Below are 21,586 nucleotides of genomic sequence, written 5' to 3' on the forward strand. Positions count from 1 at the left end.
TGGGAGGTGGTATCAGCATGTGTTTCAGATACAATCTGCAGCGATTGCAAACGTAATCAATGATGGATAAAGTCCAGTCGGAGTTTTTGGTTTTTTTAATGCTTCTTAATTACACATTTACAAAGATAGAAGAATTAATATTACAAAAGACATTGAAAATCAGAAGCCTTTAGCTCAAAATAAGAAATGACTTCAACAGAGTTAACTCTCCCGCTCTCCTAAAAAAGCATAGACAAGTGTTAAAAATAAGCCACTCTGATAACTATATAGAGTTGCTTATATATAGAAAGCAATGCCTCGTTGTTATTCTAGAGGCCTTTCTTTGTCCTTTGGCATTGTTTGTAATTCTCGCAGACTGGCAGTGCAGAGAAAGGAGTGGTCCAATGTCTTCCAATAGTGCCGTGTTGGGCTGCGACGTAGAGCACCAGGTGTAGCTCCTCCTGTTACCGGTGCTGATATTCTTTAAAATGGGAGACTAAGGGGAGGTAGAAATGGAATACTAAATGATGCCTCTTGTGGGGTCACGCAGATCGCTGCCAGCGCAGAATGCTCGTTCATGCTCTTCCCAAGTTGTTTGGTGCCACAGTTGCTGCCACAACCTTGCTGTTGGTAAAATAACACCAAGGCTTTGAAATCAAACATGCCGGAAGTTTGTCAGAATGGGCTAGTCTGCTATCAGCATTACTGGAAACCAGTAGTTTGTGTAATTTATATTCCACAAGTGCAACCGGTTACCAGTAGATTGCGTCATTTCCTCTTTTCCCTACGCCTGTCATGTAGCTTTCTAACTTGCAAGACATGATGGACCTGTAGGAACTTGAGCACTTGAGGTACCTGTGAAAGATGTGTGCCTCAGCCGCGTGTCAGGCACTAGCAATACTCACTGTGTGATCTACAGCAGTTGCATGCGTACACCTTGCACCCGATGCAGCAGGAGCCTTTTGTACCTCTTCAGCTCAGATTTTGAATCGGGGTTGCATCACATTTTTGGCGCACCCCTAACGCAAAATCTATTTTGGTATTTACAAAGCCACGCGAAGTTTGAGTTGTGTGGCTTTGCGTGACGTTTTATAAAAATCGAACAGGGGACTTTTACACGAAGTCATTTATACTTGCGAATGGATGATTAAAATGAGGGACTCACAATGAAAGAGCTGCAACAGTCCTCATTTTCAGGCATATGCCTGACCCAGTGCTTAATTTGTAAATAAAAACGTGCTGGTGCCCAAAGACCTCCTCTTAAACACGCGGCTGCTGCAATTAAATGTAGGAGCACGGAATAGTGAGGCAACGTAATCCTGAAGCCATCTGGGGCATCTTCAATCCATTTGCAGCCACTCTCTGCCCCTTCAGCTCACTCTAGCGCTTTCTACTTCCTCCCTTTTGGACGCCTTTTCGTTTTTCCCTTCTTTCGTCTTTCCAATATGTGTCTTTTGCTCGCAGCAAATGCTTGAGGCAGAAGAATAAGCCCCGGCTCTCAAAAATAAGTGCCGGTGCTCAGCACCGGAAGCAACAAGCACAAATTAAGCACTGGCCTGACCTCGGGTAGCACATATAAAATCAACAGTTCTCGAGCAAAATACGAGTGCTGCATGAGGACATTTTATGTCAGTTCATCAACCCCTGTCAGAAACTACTTTCCAGCAAATTATACATTTTGCCTGAAGTTTTTATGCCAGTTGTTAGTACAAATTCCCCGGAAAAACTTTGCCAAAGCCTGCTGGAGACAAGTTTTTTTGTGGAAATTATTTAAAGGTTTGCCTAGTACTAGCCCACCTCTTGTTGTCACCAAAAATATTTGAATTGGTGTGAAGGGTAAAAATTGTCTCCAAAGAAAATTACCCTAGCACCAAATTACGCAAGCAGTATTACCAGAATGTTTGACCCAAGGGAAAGGTCTGTAATTAAAAGGGGTGCATGGGGACCCTGACATCTCACTGTTGGAGTTAAGGCTCACTGAACTACGAGATGGGCCCGTGTCTCTGCGTTTTATGGGTTTCTGCAGTTTCAGGCTGGCACTTGGGACCATGTACTACAGGGAGGCAGGTGACCTCAATAGCTATTCACAAAGGCAGTCACGTGTTCATGCTATGAGTCCTGGTGCAAAGAGATGTTAGTGCTGCACCTCAGTATGTCCCAGAGGAGGTTAAGTGTGAATACAATGTAACCCGGAAGATGCTGGTGACAGATATATAGAAGGGGGCTCACCTCAGCACCTGACTCCGTGTGGATTTGGGTGTCCTTGTAAGGCTATCCTTTTTGGAAGGAGTTGGACACATCACTGAGCAGGATCACCAGAGAGGCGGCTCATGGTCACTTGTAGTTTTCAATGTGCTTAATGATCTCAATGGACCGCCTCCAGTTCGGTGCACCTGGTCTGGTCCAATGGGCAGCTCCTCAGAATTTTGAGAAGGACAGACACAGAGTACCTACATTAAAGTTGTTGTTGCCTTTCCCTGGTCTGCGTCACAGGTTGATTTCAGAAAGATAGACCGGTCTAGTTCCTGGAGTAAAGTTTATCCCAGCCCTAAAGGGGAACAAACACTGTGCTGAGTCTACACTCTGGAAAACCTTGTGTACTTGTCCCAAAAGTAAACCTGAAACGAATGTGACGTACTGGCTTGAGGGATTCACAAATAATACTGTACTGGTGAACTGGGCACTTGTCCAGCACCAAGTATCAAGTGGCATTACAAGAATATTGAAAGTCTCTTGCAGTTCAGGAAGCATTAGTCTTATTGGTTGCTTCCTTGGCTAACTGGAAGGGAGCAGGCATTGCAAGGATTGCAAGGACTGAGTATTCAGGCATGGATGTTATCAGTGGTTCTGAGGGAGAAGGGACTTACACAGAAGACTCACCATCCATGGGTGCACGGCACGGTTGTGTTTACGAACAACCATGATATGGTGTATTTAGTAGGATTTACTTTAATTTAGAAAAACAGCATTAAACATCCATTATAACAAACACAATAACTGTCACATTTATGAAACAAAAAACAATTATGTACACAATTATAATAAATGTATGCAAACAGAATCCTTGGTGCACATACACTTGCACAGTGACAGAATAATCAGAATAATATGCATGTAAACCAGTGTATGGACATACCAGAAATAGGCAAAAAGAAAATATAAAATCTGTAATGTTGATACCAAGTTACTTTAATGATTGTCTGGTGTAATTGCCTGTTGTGATTACAACTTTTGAACCCTGAGTTGATTAGGGGTCATCACCAGGACAAGAAGTTTAGGAGTAAAAAACAAGAAACATGGAAAACCTAGAAATCCCTTGTGCAAACAGGAAACATGCCTAGCGAGACCCCACTATCTGAGCTACTGAGTTTGTAAAGTGAAAAGAAGTTCAACATTGAGTTGCACTCTAATTTAGGGATATGCAGAGAAAAAGCAAAGGGTTGGCTTAGACAAAAAGATTTAAGCCAGAGCAGAACTGGGTCCATCATTTTCCGCATCAGTAGTCAGATGAACGCTCTGTTTACCTGACATTTATCCGATACTTAGATTGGACTCCCTTCTCCCTTTTACAAGTAACCTCTTAGCATTAGCATAAGGTTGTCCAGTGATTTAACACAAAAACCCATACTGCATGTGGCCTGGTAAAAGAGGTTGGACATTCTGCACGCAGAATTAGTAGTGGCAGGGGAATCAGTGTTTATTTACAGTGGGGGCACAACGTGATTTCCTATGCATGTAGTATTGATATGGTGATCACCTATAGACTCCTTTGAAATGGGGAATAACGTGATTTCTGAAATCTACGTTCGTAATCTAACTAGGGACAAAGATATGGCCTTGAAGATTTGTCCCCAATAAAACAAGGAGTATTGTCACGTCTGAGAATACCAAATGTGATAATCATGCACCACCAATGTTTCCTGTCAGGAATGACAGCCACTTGTAATGAGGGCCAAAGCCTGTCGAACACCCTCTCGAGCAATGCAGTCACAGAGATGATGTTTGATGGTCTTGTCCCTTCAAGGCCACCAGTACTAATTGATTGTGGTGGTTTTCAACCTTAGGCTATTCAAGAGGTTGTTTGATAATAAGTTCCTTTCATAAATGCTTCCTTATATTTGCTGATGGAACAAGTTAGTATTCTTATTAATATTTTGTGTCACTTATTCGTTTCTATGTCTACTTACACTTGGGGCTTTTCTTCTTGTCATTGCTGTTTCATCTGCCGTCCTTCAGTGATTTCACATTTTATAATACTACATCTGCTTTACCCAGCACCGTAAATTCCATTTATTATTTGTGCTGCTACCCAGACGTGTGGCTCATTTTGCAAATACTTTTTCTCTTTGCTCTCCTGAGGTAGTACCACTGATGCAATAGTTTTTATTAAAAAAATACGTGTTCATGAGCTGCAGAGCGGTCCCTGGTTCTAAACTTCTTTATAAGTAGAATCTTTAAGGAGACTAGAGACCTAAAGTACGAAAGTATTCAGTGGTTGAAAGTCCCATGATTCGGAAAATCCCAGGTTTTGAAACCGCAAAATTTCATTTTAGTGTGTACTAAACATTTAGAAAAGCCTTTCCGATTTGCCAAAGGAGGTTTACATTACATTCGCAGGAGCGCAGTTTTGACAGTAAGATTGGGGGGTGCGGTTGAGGGGAGTTAGGTTGAGCTTCAGGTTTTCCAACAATCATATCATGTTAACATACATTACATGACAAGTAGGACGCATGAGAGGGGCTTAAGTGGCCGTGGAAAGGAAGAGGAATGCAGATTGGTAGGCTACTAAGTACAGGAAAAAACAATATTTTGTAAATTAACCAACATTTCTAAAGACTTCTAAAACAGTGAGTATGCGTTTTTGTCTGTATACATGGTCAAATTCCTGGTGAAATCCTGACAGACACATCACCATACCTGACAGAAAGCACGTGCACCCAACTATTTAGTAGAAATTACATTTATTGGGGGGGGGAGTGTAACACCTCAAACACCCCCTGCCCCTCAAGCTACGCCCCTGTACATTCTGAATTGCAGTTAGTAGGGGACACGAAGGGGCACCCCTTCCTAATAGCGAATCACAATGAGATGTGTAAGGGGAAAAGAGATACAATATCCAATTACTCATTTAACTGAATATTAGTTCTGATACCTCAGGAATTATTGAAACAGGTTACTAGTGTCAGGCTCACACTTCCCCTGCAGGAGATATGGATTTCAGTGCTGCTCCATCTTACCCACGCTGTACTACAAGGAGTCTAAAAAGCACTCCAGAGAACACAGGGGGATTAAAATACATCAATACACTAGGTGATGACATTTGCACACATTATTGTTTGTGTGCAGTAAAACCATACTTCGGTGCAGATATAATGGTCATTCCAATTGAAAATGTGTTGCCTGTAATATCAGTGCACCACACACCATGCATTCTCCACACCATGCCACTCCAGTTTTACCCTTCCACTCTAAGCCATGTTACTCCATTTTTCAACACTCCATTCTTCTCTCCGACATGCCACCCCACTCTATGCCCCTCCACTCTGAGAAATTCAGCGACATGCATGCCACTCGACTCCACACCACTCCAATCTACTCCATGACACAACCTGCCACTCCACTCTATGCATTTCCCTTCCACACCACTTACCCAGCTCCACTCTACCCCACTCCAATCTACCACACACCACTCCACCCCACCCCACCCCACCCCACCCCACCCCACCCCACTTGGCTACAATCTACCCCAATCTACTCCACTCCAGTCTTCCTCACCCCATTTCACTCCACTCAACCCAACCTTCCCTACTCTTCTCTAAGCTAACCCACTCCAGTCTGATCTGCCACACTCAAATTTACCCATGCCACCCTAATCTACCCCACACCACTTCAATTTACCCCACTCTAACCCAGTCTACCCCACTCACTCCATTCCATTCTACCCAACTCTAATTCACCCAATCTACCCCACTCCAATCTACCCCAACCAGCCCACTCCACTCCAATCTACCCCACTCCACTCTACCCTACTCCACTCCAATGTACCCCAGTCCAATTTACCCCACTCAATTCCAATTTACCTCACTCCACTCCAAACTCCATTACAATCTATCCCACTCTTCTCCACTCTAATCTAGCACACTCCAATCTACAGAAATCTACTGTACAATCTACCGCAATCTACCCCACTCCACTCCAATCTAGCACACTCCAATCTATGCTCCTCTGATCTACACCACTTCAGTCTGTCACACTCCACTCCCCTCTACCCAAACATACCCCACCACACTTCACTCCAATCTACCCCACTCCATTCTACTCCACTCGACTCAAATCTACCCCACCTCACTCCAATCTAACCCACCCCAACCCACCCCACTCCAGTCTACCCCATTCCACTCTAGTCCAATCTACCCCTCCCCAATCTACCTCACTTCAATCTACCCACCCCAATCTAACCCATTTACTTCACGCAAATCTACTCCACTCCACTCTAATGTACCCCACTCTATCCCAATCTACCCCACCAACTTTATCCCACTGCAATCTACCCCACCCTACTCTACTCTAGTCCACCCCACCCCACTCCACTCAACTCTACTCCACTACAATGTACCTCAGTCCAATTTACCCCAGTCAATTCCAATTTATCTCACTCCACTACAAACTCCATTACAATCTATCCCACTCCACTCCAATCTACCCCACTCCAGTCTACAGCAGTCTACCCTACAATCTTCCACAATCTACCCCCACTCCACTCCAATCTAGCACACTCCAATCTATACTCTGATCTAAACCACTTCAGTCTATCACACTCTCCCCAAACCTACACCACCCCACTTCACTCCAATCCACCCCACTCCAATCTACTACACTCCACTCAAATCTACCCCACTCCATTCCAATCTAACCCACCCCAACTCACCCCACTCCAATCTACCCCATCCTACTCTAGTCCAATCTACCCATTCCCACTATACCCCACCTCAATCTGCCCACCCTAATCTACCCCATCTACTTCATTCAAATCTACTCCACTCCACTCCAGTGTACCCCACTCTATCCCAATCTACCCCACCCACTTTATCCCACTGCAATCTACCCCAAACCACTCTACTCTAGTCCACCCCACCCCACTCCATTCTAGCCCACTCCACTCTGCCCCATTCCAAACTCCTCCACTCCAGTCATCCCTTTTCAATCTACCCCACTCCTTTACAATCTGCTCTACTCTAATCCTCCAAATCTACTCCACTCTAATCTACCCCACTACACTTCACTCCAATGTACCCCCTCCACTCTTTCCCAATCTATCTCTCTCCGATCCAATCTTGATTCCACGCTAATGTACCTAAGTACTCTACACACCATGCCACTCCAATCTACCCCATGTCCTCTACCACACTTAACTCCACCCTACACAAATCTACTCTACTCCACTTCACTCCAATTTACCCCACTCCAGTCTACCACACCCCAGTCAAATCAACCCCACTCCACTCCAGTCTAGCCACTCCCCCCATTCCACCCCATTCCAAACTATTCCACCACAGTGTACCTCAATCTACGCTACTCTAAACTACCCTCCCCAGTCTACCCCACCCCAAACTACCCCACTCCAATTGACCCCTATCTTCTCCATTCCAATCTACTCCATTTCACTCCAATCTACCCACTCAACACACTCTAATTTATCCCACTCAACTCTAATCTTCCCCACTCCATTCCAATCTACATCACTCCAGTCATCTGTCTTCAATCTACCTACTTGAATCTACACCATTCCAATCTGCACCACTTAATTTCAATTTACCTTTCTCTAATCCACCCAATCTATTCCACTTCGCTCCACCCTAATCTACCCCTCTCCACTCTACTGCAATCTACCCCACTCAACTCTTCCCTAATCAATCTCACTCCACTCCAATCTCAACTCCATTCCAATCTATCCAACTCCACACCACTCTAATATACCCCACTCTACTCTACCGCAATCTACCCTACTCCATTCTACCGCACGCCACTCTAATCTGCCCCAAACTCCAAACTACCCATTCCAGTCTACCATACTCCACTCTACCCAAATCTACCACACATCACTTCACTCCAATTTACCTCATTCCAATCTACTACATTCAACTCACATCAGCCTCACTCCACTCCAATCTAACTGACTCTACCCAACTCCAATTTACCCTACCCAACTCCACCCCAGTTTACCCTACTCCAATCTACCGCCCCCCAATCTACTGTACTGTCTACTCCAATCTACCCCATGCAACCCCAATCTAACCCAATTTAATCTACCCCACTCCAATTTACCACGCTAATTTAACCAACACCCCCTCCAATCTACCCCACTCCACCCAACTTCAATGTACCCAGTACACCCCACTCCATTCTACCCCACTCTATCCCCACTCCACTCTATGCCGATTTACCCCACTCCACTTTACCCCAATCTACCCCATTCTACTGTACCCCAATCTAACCAACTCTACTCTACCCCACCCCACCCCACTAACTTTTAGCCAAGCTGAACAACATCTAATTGGTATACAGCATGGCTAAAACACATTGCCAATGCTAATAACTCTCACATGGGCGAAACCTTTTGGCTTTTCCATTGCTTCTTTTCTTTAATTGTTAGTAAGCTATTATTATCTTACATAATTATAATATCACTTAAACCTTAGTTTTTTTCAGTGAATTTCTAGCTTTTTTTTAAACTAGAAGTAATATTATATTACTATATGTAACATCACCCCGTGTCACGCCTGGCGAGGTGTTACCAGCAGGACTTGGCCTGTGGACCCAACCACCTGCAAGAGTGCCCTATCCTCTGCTGTGTACAACCTTCGGAAGTGTGTGGAGTGGGGTAGGATGCAAGGACTGGCCTGTGACCAGGCCCTGCAACCAACCCCTTACAAGCACCCTACCTCCTGTAGTGAACAGCCTTCTGGCATGTGCAACGTGTGGATGGTCTGGAAGGTCTTGGCTGCCCTGAGGCAGATTTACTGACTTTTTCAAAGAGTCACAAAACCAAAATATATAAAAAGAGCCTATTGGCTTTATCAAGGGGTGAGCATATCAATATACCATCATTGCCCAAAAATCACCAATATTTTTGATCAAATGTATATTTTAGTAATTCACACAATGCAATGTTTATTTATAGTGATTATTACAAAAAAAGTAATACAAGTGTAATAGAAAAATAAAATCAATATGCCTGTGAGTCTTTTCTTTTAGCATGAATTTATGATTGCATTTTGTGGGTCTGAAAAATGTTAAAAGAAAGACTCAGAGACGTCTTTTTTTTAATGAAGCCAACACATCTTTCTTGTAACATTTTTCAGCCCATAAAATACAATAATTAAAACCACTGCAAGAAGGCCTTGGACTCCAGTTGAAGAGCATAGAGCTTGAGCTAGGACTGTTTTCTGAAAATATGCTGAGTTATTCTGGGGTCATTCATTCAATGACCCAGGAAACCTAGGACCATATTTATACTTTTTTAGTGCGGCATTTGTGCCGCTTTTTGACGCAAAAACGGTGCAAACTTACAAAATATAATTGTATTTTGACAGTTTGCGCCGCTTTTGCATCAAAAAATGACTCAAATGTGGCACAAAAAAAGTATAAATATGGGCCTTACTATTTTTTAATGTTGCTGAGGGACTGCTGCACTCCAAGCAGCCCCGCCCCAAAATGTTATAAAAATGTTTGGTGATGCCCCTGACCTTTTTAGGGACATCACCATGCTGTAACACAATTGTAAAGAGCCCTCACAGAGCATTATGCTGTGCTCCTTCAAGGTGTAGTGATTAATAAACCAGTGGCTCCTGCGGCACACTCATTATTCACTTGTCCTTCAAAAAAACATTTTTGTCAGTGTCCTTGTGCCCACACCAGGACACCCATGTTTAAAATTTTGTTTGGGTCCCTCATGACTCCAACCAGCTCCCTAGTGGAAGCCTTCTCTTTTTAAAATGTCTGATGGATGCCCTGGTGCCAGCCTGGGGCACCAACATGGCTGGGACTGTTGGGGCTGTGGGTCTCAAGGCCCAGTGGCCCCAGCTGGCTCCCCAGCCAGCACCTTTCCTTGATGCGCCCCAGGAGAGAGTAGCATTTTTTTAACTGCTCCTGCTAGGTGGCTGCAAAGGTACGTTCACTGCCTCTGCAAAGTTCTGTACATAGAGTCTGGACAGAGTATGTCTGCACTCTCCTAGGCATGGAACCACAATGTCCTAGGGGTGGGCTTTCTGTGACACTTTTAAGTTTCAGTCTATGGAGGGTTGGGGGCCCCAAGGCCGATATTGGTTCGTGGAGGTAAGCACATGGCACCCCCCCCCTTTTAAAATAAACTTAGCACTCTGGACAAGGTTCCCAGGGTCTAAACAGAGTCAGGGGGGTCATGTCCCCTCTCCTTTAAAAAAAAAAAAGACCCCAGGGGAAAGGGTATCAACCCTGGGGCCTTTAAGGGCTCATGGAGGGAGGCAGCAGACCCTCTTCTCCTGAGGAATGATAACAGCCCAGGAGATGATGGTCCCTGGGGCCTGAATAAGCTCGTGGAGAGGGACACTTTTCCTCCTCCTGTTCAAGTTAACTTGCACCACCCTTCAGGGCCATGGCCCACCAAGGAGGGTTATTTTTTTAAATGCGTGGGGCCACCACTTTTCTTAAAAGAAATTTGCAGCTGTATCGCAAAGTTTTTAAAATATATGTTTTTGGCCCTGGGGAAGGGTGGTCCTTCCATTATGCTGAGGGGGCATGGTATCACTATCCAGACCTCACAAGTCAATTTTTATACATTTTTGTAGGTTGAGGCCTAAGTTCTGAGATGGCTGCCACCACATCGTTGTTGATTTGGTGGCAGCCAATAACATCATTTTTGGAGATCTGTCACCCTTGCAGATCTTCTGCAGCAGGACATATCTGTGTTTTTAGAGCCTTAATTGCTCAAACACTACTGTACAGATTTACACCAGATAACAAAGAGCAGGCTTTTTTGAACAAGACCTTGCTTTCTGCCAATAGGGAAAACATGTTTTGGAACTCCTCTCTTTTTCTCATTCCCCCACTTCATGGATCACCCCGAAACTTTCCAGGAAGGAGCTGTGGTGCAAGACATTTTTTTGGAGAGTTTCATGAACATTCATCAAATGGCGCCAAGGTTATTAGCAAAAATGCTTTTCCTGTGGAAAAAATCAGCTTAACTATAACTACTTAGTGTTGACTGCCACTGAGTGTTATATATTTGCTCAAAAACTACTGAAACGATTAACACCAAATCACCAAAAGTACTCTTTCTGGATCAAATTCAGTTCCTGTCAAACAAGAATGTGGTGGCAGCTATCTTAGGACGCAGTCCTAGAAGAAAATTAAAAAAACAGAACATAAGGGGGCAGGGTAGGGATACCCTGACCTCCTAGGGCTGGGGCCTAAAATGATTTTTTTTGGTTAATTTTGTAGTGAATTTGCAGAGTATCCACAAATCCACTGCAATTTTTTTTAAAAAGTATAGACTCCAACACGACTCTGGTTAGGCCAGGGCCCGGGGAGCAGTGTGAAATAATTCTTTTTTGTAGTGTGGTGCATGGCCTCCCTCTCCCTGAGCCTCTGTGTGGCCCTTGGGGCTGATGTGTAAAATAAGACTGAGTAAAAGAAGGTCCCCCGATCCTTAATACTCTCCCGGGCAGAATTCCATAATGAAAGGGGAGATGTCTCATGGCTCCCCTCCCTGAGCTTTAAAAGGCCCCGGGGACCCTATCCTGGGCCGAACTGAACTTAAAAGGGAAGGGGCCATGCAGCCCCCACCCTGAGCCCGTTAAGCCCATGGGGACCCTGTCCCCCGGGATCAGCTCAATTACTGTGTTCCAGGGAACACACCTCCTGGTACAAAGTAGTTTCGCTGCCACCATTAGTACCGGCAGGGAAACATATGTCTGCTCCAACCAGGTGTGAGCATTTTTATCTCGTGCTGGGTGGGAGTAGACTAGCCATCCATGCCTGCTGGAGCATGGACAGGGTAGGCAAATGTGCTGTCACTCGGTGTGAGCTTTATAAATGCACCCCCAGCCCTTCAGGCAAACAAACACACATTGCTCCCATCTGGCAAGAGCCGAGAAACAAAATGGCAGCTGCAACTGGACATGACCAATGTCAGCTCAAACAGCATGCAGGGAGCTAGCTGTGGCTGCTGGGGCTTTGGTGATTTCCCCCTGTGACCCCCAACTTGTTGTTTGGTATGCACTGTGCAACCCTTCCCCTTAAAGGCTCAGGGGCTGAGTCCTGGAGCACCTTGTGACTCGAAGAGTTGGGACTGTGTGTCCCCTCTTTAAAGGCCTTGGGGATGGGGTTCCCGGGGCCCTGTGGCTCGGAAGAGGGGGCCATGTCCTCCTCCTCCTGTTAACAAATGTGTTTTTGCCCCAAGGGATGAGGTCTCCGGGGACTGAAGTGGCTGCACACCCCATCCCCTTTAAAAACAAGCATTTGCAGTGCAATAGGTCTTTCATTGTGAGAGTTAGAGCTAATGGTGTTGTAAATGACAATGGGGGTTATTACAACTTTGGAGGAGGTGTTAATCCATCCCAAATGTGGCGGATATACCACCAGCCGTACTACGAGTTCCATAGGATATAATGGACTCGTAATACGGCTGGTGGTATGTCCGTCACTTTACCGTCACTTTTGGGACGGATTAACACCTCCTCCAAAGTTGTAATAACCCTCAATGTCTTTTATTTATGTGTTTTGGTTTGGAGTGTAGGAGATGTATGTGGTGTGGATTGAAAATTTGTGGTTTTAATTTTAATTGTTACAAGTGGAGTTGTGCGGTGTGGAATTGTATAGTACTGAGTGTATTTGTGTAATGGAATTATGTGGCATGGTGAACATATATATAGGTGAGAGCTGCATAGAATAGATAGATAAGGTTATTCATAACATGTGAAAAAGACGGATAAGGGTCTTGCAGAGGGTCTTGTTTCACTCTCAACAGTGTGTAATGATCACAAGTATGGTGAGGCCAAAACAGAGGGATTTATTCACTTGCCTTGTTAAATCAAATCATTAACATTTATAAAGCGCGCTACTCACCCGTGCGGGTCTCAAGGCGCTGGGGGGAAGGGGGGGGGTTACTGCTGCTCGAAAAGCCAGGTTTTGAGGAGTCTCCGGAATGTGGAGTGGTCCTGGGTGGTCCTGGGGCTGGTGGGGAGGGTGTTCCAGGTCTTGGTTGCCAGGAAGGAGAAGGACCTCCCACCCGCCGTGGAGCGGCGGATGCGAGGGACGGCAGCAAGCGCGAGGCCAGAGGAACGGAGGAGACGGGTGGGGGCGTAGAAGCTGAGGCGACGGTTGAGGTATTCCGGTCCCTTGTTGTGGAGGGCTTTGTGTGCGTGGGTGAGAAGTCGGAAGGTGATCCTTTTGCTGACTGGGAGCCAATGCAGGTGTCTCAGGTGTGCGGAGATGTGGCTGTTGCGGGGTACGTCGAAGATGAGGCGGGCCGAGGCGTTTTGAATACGTTGCAGGCGTTTTTGGAGTTTAGCGGTGGTCCCAGCATAGAGGGTGTTGCCGTAGTCCAGGCGGCTCGTGACGAGGGCGTGGGTCACGGTTTTTCTAGTGTCGGCAGGGATCCAGCGGAAGATCTTGCGGAGCATGCGGGGGGTGTGGAAGCAGGCGGAGGACACGGCGTTGACTTGCTTGGTCATGGTGAGAAGAGGGTCCAAGATGAAGCCGAGGTTGCGGGCGTGGTCTGAGGGGGTCGGTGCGGTGCCAAGGGCCGTGGGCCACCAGGAGTCGTCCCAAGCGGACCGGGGGTTTCCGAGGATGAGGACTTCCGTTTTGTCAGAGTTCAGCTTTAGGTGGCTGAGCCTCATCCAATCTGCGACGTCCTTCATGCCCTCTTGTAGGTTGGTCTTGGCGCTGGCGGGGTCCTTAGTGAGGGAGAGTATAAGTTGGGTGTCGTCGGCGTAGGAGGTGATGATGATGTCGTGCTTGCATACGATGTCGGCGAGGGGGCTCATGTAGACATTGAAGAGTGTCGGGCTGAGCGATGAGCCTTGAGGTACGCCGCAGATGATCTCGGTGGGGTCTGAGCGAAACGGTGGGAGGTAAACTCTTTGAGAGCGGTTTGAGAGGAAGGAGGCAATCCAGTCCAGGGCCTGGCCTTGGATCCCGGTGGAGCGGAGGCGGGTTATTAGGGTGCGGTGACAGACGGTGTCGAAGGCAGCCGAGAGGTCGAGGAGGATGAGGGCGACTGTTTCACCGTTGTCCATCAGGGTTCTGATGTCGTCTGTGACTGAGATGAGGGCGGTTTCAGTGCTGTGGTTGGTTCGGAATCCGGTTTGTGAAGGGTCGAGCAGGTTGTTGTCTTCCAGGAAGGTGGTAAGCTGTTTGTTGGCGGTCTTCTCTATTACCTTGGCAGGGAAGGGGAGGAGCGAGATGGGGCGGAAGTTTTTCAGGTCGCTAGGGTCAGCCGTAGGTTTCTTTAGTAGGGCGTTGACTTCGGCGTGTTTCCAGCTTTCGGGGAAGGTAGCAGAAGAAAATGAAGAGTTGATGACGGCCTGGAGGTGCGGGGCGATGATGTCGTCGGCTTTATTGAAGACAGAGCAACAAGTTAACAATGAAAGGTGCACATCTTTTAATCAAACATGGCTTAAGGGGCGAGACTGAGTTAAAAAAATTAGATAACTATAGATTACAAGGCAGAAACTGAAGAAAACAAATGCCCACAGCTGTTGCTCTGTTACCGTAAGCAGAGAAAAACGTCATGCTCTTTGCACCGAGCACCAAGACTGATGGACCTTTTAAAGAGAGGGAGACCAATGTTAATATGTGCGTTTTTGGTACTATCAGTGCCAACATGCTAGCAGTTTAAATTTAAACTGACGGATGCAGGCAGTGACCATGTTTGTCACGTGAAAAACAGCTGTCATTATGAGGAACAGTGAGGGGAAAATAAACAAGCATTCACACTGTTTGTGCCATTAGGCAACACAGAGCAAGCCCAGAGACTCTGTGTGAGTTTGGCGAGTAACCGATTAAGACAGGGTACAGCAGCATGGCTTTTGTTTCCAAATACTCACAGGGGTGGGAGGGTTAAAAAGGCACACCGCACATTCCCACAAAGGTTATTGTGAATGAATCAAAGACTTCCCCAGAGACCAAGTGCACCCATCACTCTTATCTCTTAACTGCCTAGAGCAACAAGTGGGTGTTGTGCTGATAAAACCAAGTTGTGGCCGCCATGCTGAAAAATGAAGAGTGGCGCCTGTGAAGCAGCCGCAAAATTTTATTTTATAAACACTTCGCCCGATTCACACCCCTTGCGCTTTATGAAATGTGAAATTAATAAGTGCTTTATCGACATGCACAATGAAAGTGAACATGGGCTGTATGCTTCCACATACAAATTCTAAGCAGTGTCACAATACACATAAATGCACTTAGTAAATATAAACCAGTGCTTCCACATACAAATCCTCAACAGCACCACAACAGAAATATACTCACTTGGTAAATAGCCACAAAAAATTAAATGGGACAGACCTCAAAAATTAAATGCCATCACAAACGTGCAACTAAAAACAGTAATCCAAGCATGTTTTACTAAAAATAAATTAAATGAGCCGGACCTCGAAAACAAAATGCCATCGGAAAAGTTTGCAAGTCAGAAAGCAAAAAGAAACCCAGGGTGTTGTACTAAAATAAAAATTAAATCAGCCAAACCTCAAAAACGAAATGCCATTGTAAAAGCGTGCTAATCAAAAAGCAAAATAAAAACACTACTACTCAAACAGAAGGTAACCCAAGCACGTTTTAGTTGATTATTAAAAAACACAACACTACTCAAACACGAGCTAAACCATAAGAAAAAAAGAGTGCACCAAAGAAACCCTAAATAAACAAAGTTGGGAGAAGACATGTAACAGGGGCAGTCTCTGGGAGAGGAAACCAAACAACAAAAGGAGGGCCCCCTAAAAAACTCATCATTTATTAGAAAGAATTTATGAAGGCCACTACAAACTACAGATCACAAGAGAAGGGCATGAAAGGGCGTGATCAAAGCCCACAGACTGAACACAGCATGTCTCGAAGAGACAGCACATGCACTGCTTGGACGAGACCTTAAAAAGGTCTCAGGTGATGGGTCCCTGGGGCCCCCATACCCTGTGGCCCAAAGCACTGATTAAGGGGGTGTGGGCTGTACAGCTCTCCTCCCTGAGCCTATAAAAGGCTCTGGGGACCCCAGCCCCCAGGCTGTGTCTTTTAAAGAAAGGGAGGGGGTGCATGGCCATCCTGGCTGAGCCTTTAATGGCTCATGGGACACCACTTCCGAGACACAGCAGTTTCCCTGCCCACACCGGCATGGGCAGGAAAACAGAACAAGATATTACTCTCACCCGGAGGGAGCAGCAAAAATAACATCTGGGCGGGAGCAGTACTGGCTCTTACACCATGCTGGGAGCTGCTGGAGAGGCAATGGAGCTCCCCCTGTAGCCCCGAACGTGTTGTTTGTGAGTGCCCCAGTTGGGCACCGGGGCACCCACCTATATTAAAATCAGGCCTTGGGGAATGTGGTTCCTGGAACCTTAATAGGCTCAGGGAGGGGGAGTTACACTGCCCCCTCCCCTTTAAAATAAAAAGGCCCTGGAAGATGGGGTCCTCTGGGCCTAATAAGACTGGGGAGTACATGGCCCTCTCTCCTTTAAAAAAAATACGGACCTGAGTGATGGGTCCCAAGGACCTAATGGAGCTTGGGGAGGGGGGGGTCATGTGGATCCCTCCCATTTCATTTAAATTTCAGCCGTGGGGATTGAGTCCCTAGGGCATAATTAGGCTCATGGAGTGGGGCCACATGGTGCACTCCCCTTTTAAAACTAGATGGCCCTGGAGTATGGGATCCCTGGGGCCTGAGAAGGTTCGGGGTCATGTGGCCTCTGCCTTTTAATATTATTAACAGCCCCAGAAAATGAGGTCCCAGGTGCCCCACCAAGGCTTGGATAAGGTGCCACATGGCCCCCTCCATGAGGATGGGGTCCCCGGAGCATAGTTAGGCACAGGAAGGGAGCGTGTCCCTATCCCTTTATTAATCACTCAACTCTAGGAGATGGGGTTTCCAAGGCTTAATAATGCTTGGGGAGGGGAGGGCCACGCGGCCCCCTGCCCTTTGTAATGTAATGTGGCCCTGAGGGATGGGGTTTCCGGGGCCGAATAAGGTTTAGGAAGGCAAGGCATGTGCCTCCCCTTGTCTTTTAAAAACTAGACGAATCCAGGAGATGGAGTCCCGGGGGGCCAATAAGGCTTGTAGAGAGGGGTGCATGGTCCCCTCCCATTTTTTATTATATTTGACACCAGGAGATGGGGCCCTCAAGAACTATTAGGGCTCAGGGAGGGGGCTGCATGTTCCTGTTCCCTTGGATTTTGACCCCAGGGTGGGATCCCTGGGACCAACAAGGCTTGGGGAATGAGGTCACACGGCCCCCTCCCCTTTTTATTGTAACTGGCCCCAGAGGTGTGGTCTCTTGTGCCTATTAAGGCTTGGGGAGGGGGACTGCATGCCCTATTCCCCAGTTTAATTGCATTTGGCCCCAGGGGATAGGGTCCCCATGGCCTTTTAAGGCTTGGGCAGGGAGGCCACCCAACCCCTCTCCCAATTTTATTGGAACTGGCCCCCTGGACAGTGGCAATTAAGGGTCTGCCTTCCTCTTATTATATATGTTTTGTGCCAGGGGATGGGTTCCTCAGGCCAAAGGCCAACCCTATCCTGTCCACACCAAAGGCTGTGCACGGTGTGGGGTCAGCAGCCTGCTGCGAGTTTGGCTATAGGACCTGGCGGCAAGCCATGGCCTGTTGCCAGCCCTTTGCTGTGCTGTGTGGGATTGGCCGCCTGTGAGAGGTGTGCTGCAGGGTCTGGTCAACACCCACCTATGCATGGTCAAAGGCCATGCACAGCGAATCAAAATAATATGATTTAACATTAAAAAAATCCTAGAAATTTTCTGGAAAAAAATAACTGTTAAAGTAATGTTATATTTAGATCTGATAAAAAAAATGTTTTTCTTTCTTTTAAAATGTAGATATTCACTGGAAAAAAGGTTAAAGTATCATCATAGTTAGGTGAATATGTCAGTTAAAACATTAATGAAATTCACCAGTTACATTTAGCACAGCGAACTATAACTTGCCCTCCCGCCATGCACTGCATCTGACCTCACATATTACATCACTCATGACATGTTCACATCATATACGAAATCACTGATGACATATAAAATCATATCATATACAGGCACAAACTAAGCACTGGAATTTTTATTAGCTGTACTTAACATCTTGGCCAGGAGTTTGTGCAAAGTCAAGAAAATGGCCAAATAAGACAAAGTTGCCCTGTGTTCTGAGCAGAACCACCTCATATTTCCTTTAGTCTAAATAGATCATACTGGCGTTCAGTATTTAGCATCCCTGTTGCAAAATTAATCACAAAAAAGTTATTTATTGAACAGCCAATCTTTGAGGGTGAAGGAAATCTCCACTCAATGGATGCCGTGTTTAAATCAGGTTTCTGATACTCTATCTTGCTTCCCAGCTAGCTCTGTGTCATGCTAGTACAATTAAATAGACACACGCCTACAATTCAATACACACATACATGCATGCATTTATACGTTTTCATCAGAGTGTTGTCACTTTCATCACAATCATTGGCGACCGTGTTTCTTCAATTTCCTTAGCAGTTCAGCATTTATCTACCGATGCTTAATCTTGAACCAACATATAGGGGGTCATTCCGACCCTGGCGGTTGCCTACCTCCAGGGCCGGGGACCGCGGATGCACCGCCAACAGGCTGGCGGTGCATCCATGGGCATTAAACGGGAAACCGGCGGTGTCCCGCCGGTTTCCCGCTGCCCAAGGGAATCCTATATGGCGGCGCTGCAGGCAGCGCCGCCATGTGGATTCCGACCCCCTTACCGCCAGCCTGGTTCTGGCGGTTTTGACCGCCAGAACCTGGCTGGCGGTAACGGGTGTCGTGGGGCCCCCTAACAGGGCCCCACCAAGATTTTCAGTGTCTGCCAAGCAGACACTGAAAATCGCGACGGGTGCAACTGCACCCGTCGCACCCCTTCCACTCCGCCGGCTCCATTCGGAGCCGGCATCCTCATGGAAGGGGGTTTCCCGCTGGGCAGCCCAGCTGGAAACTCAGAATTACCGCGGCGGTCTTCTGACCGCGCAGCGGTATTCTGACGGCAGGACTTTGGCGGGCGGCCTCCGCCGCCCGCCAAAGTCAGAATGACCGACATAATCTTTGTTTCTTTATCTCCCTTCCTAATGATAAAATCCCATCATAAGGGGCAATCTATTCTCTAAATAATTCTATTTTCTAAAAAAATGTGACCGATAAACAGGTGCCATCCCGGTTTGCATTCCAGGCAGCACTCCTGAGACTTGAAGTTGAGGTAGTGCCGATGGCAAGAAAAGATTAGGCCACGGATGAGATCAGAAGTAGAAACCAGTGGCAGAGCTCTAGATCAGCTGAGAACGCCTTGTCTCTCTGTGCCCAGGTTCCAATGAAGATTAAGTAATAGTGAAGGTTACAGTAGGCCCTTGGTTTTCTGGGATTCACATATGGTAATCTGTGTGATATGGAAATAGCTATTACTGAAAAGGTTTCTGAAAATGAAGAATAATCTTAATTTTGATCCTGGTGGTTAGTGGAGCCATTGCATCTACTTTTGTGTGCATTGGATGAGTTAATTCCCATTCATGTATTTTGCCCGTTAAGGGGACAGGCTCATCATAGGTTAAAGTCATTCAGACTGAAGTAGCTGGCATTCAGTTGAACTTTTTTTTTTTTTTTAAAGACTGCCCCTAGGCTTCCACTCTGAGTGTCAGAAGCTGGTCATCATAATTAACTAACTCTCTGAATGAATAGATGGATACATGTAGTAGCACATGTATTAGCAAAAGAATGTATGAATATATGAATGACTGAATTGAGGTATGAATAATTCCGACATGTGCCCCAATAGTGCCTCTCTAAAGGCAAATCAATGTCTAGGTGCTAAAGTCCTCGTAGAGTAGGTTTGAGTTGTGTAGATGTCTAGCTGGGATTGGAGACCCCCTAAACCTACTTACATTTCGAAAAGTCTTGCGTGCCTAGCAAGCTCTCTGGCAGCTGACGCAGGCTGCACCTGAATTCCACTTTCCTGGGAGCAACACGTTAGCCCTAGGTGTTACCAGAAGAGATGTGATCCTCATATATGCCGTGCTCACTTTGATGATTCCTATTGGGAAAGACGTGGAGTGGTTTCAATGTACACTTTGATTCTGCACACACTACAATTAGATCTACCAGGAAGGGACCGGCTGCAACTGTTACTATCCTGCTAATACTAAGAAAAAAAATCTTTCCGACAATTAAGTAACGTGTCGCATTAACTATGTATTTTCTATTTGGTGGCAACGCAGGCAACACCGCAAGTTGTCACCAAACGTTAGCGTCGTGCGCCATACTTTGCTGAGCTCATTCTCGTCTTTTCTCGGCAGACTCACGAGTCACGACACACATTCATGACACAACATGCTTTTAGAAAGCAACAGGCAGCCCTCAAGTAGAGCATTTCCTCTCCCTGTGCGAAGTCAAATCTCTGCTGAAAATGCCACAGGCTGCAGTTATGGTACTTTGATAAGACCGTATCGCCAATAAACACTCATTCTCATAAAGGTCCTTCAGCGTATCAGTTGTCAGACAGAACTGATTGCCCTGGTCTTGTGGGCCACGTTGCTGTGGAAACAGAAGGAGCGAAAACGCCAGGTGCTTAGAATTTCCTGTGCTAAGTGGCAGCTGCTGAAATAGCTGTAAATTGTGTTTGTTGGCCACGGGCTGTGGCATAAGCGGAATAAAAGGGGTAAAAAAAAACATGCATAGTTTTTCTGTTAGGTACAGCCGTGTCTCAAACGCTTTGGGATGCGCGCCTGGGTTTATGTAAAATTTACTTTTTACACTACACAGGAAAATAGTCAATAACTCCATTGTCACATGTAAGAGCCCAGTTGACAAAGGGTGGTGTCGTCAAAATCGAACACTAGATTTCGTGGCAAAGGGTACTGAGAAATCTACAGAAGGTGGCGACTATCATTTTAGAGACAACTTCAAACTCCATCGACACGAACAAACTCTTGGATGCAACATCAAGGAATAAGATGATAACTATGCCATTTTCACTAGGATGATCATCTGAAAAGGCAAGTAACAAAATGGTCAAGGGAAGAAGTTTTGACCTGCGCACAGACACCCAAACCACATTTGATCTCTTACCACAGACAGATGCTAATGCTAAGCGTATCTATAAGAAAGAGTGTGCCTGAGCTGCAGCAGTAATTGAAGCTAGGGAAATTCGAGTTTGCACAAAATTAGAAAAATATAAATAACTGGCAGCATTATAGAGAGAAACATGAGAAAAGATCATGCATTTATCTGAAGGGGCCCAGATAAAAAAATGCAATAATGAACAAGTGTAACACTTGCACATAATAGAAGTGGAATACAGCACCTGTAGTGAATCCTATCTTGTAATGGGAAGCAGGAGTTAGCCGAGCCTT

The 21,586-nt window shown here is 46.1% G+C and overlaps 1 protein-coding gene across 1 annotated transcript in view; it reads left to right on the forward strand.

Annotated features, from left to right (window-relative positions):
- Window positions 1-21,586, forward strand: part of RGS9 (regulator of G protein signaling 9) — a 707,657-nt gene that overhangs the window by 398,252 nt on the left and 287,819 nt on the right. The gene's annotated exons all lie outside the window — the stretch shown is intronic.

Source organism: Pleurodeles waltl, chromosome 7 (assembly GCF_031143425.1).
Source record: "Pleurodeles waltl isolate 20211129_DDA chromosome 7, aPleWal1.hap1.20221129, whole genome shotgun sequence".
Classification (NCBI taxonomy): domain Eukaryota; kingdom Metazoa; phylum Chordata; class Amphibia; order Caudata; family Salamandridae; genus Pleurodeles; species Pleurodeles waltl.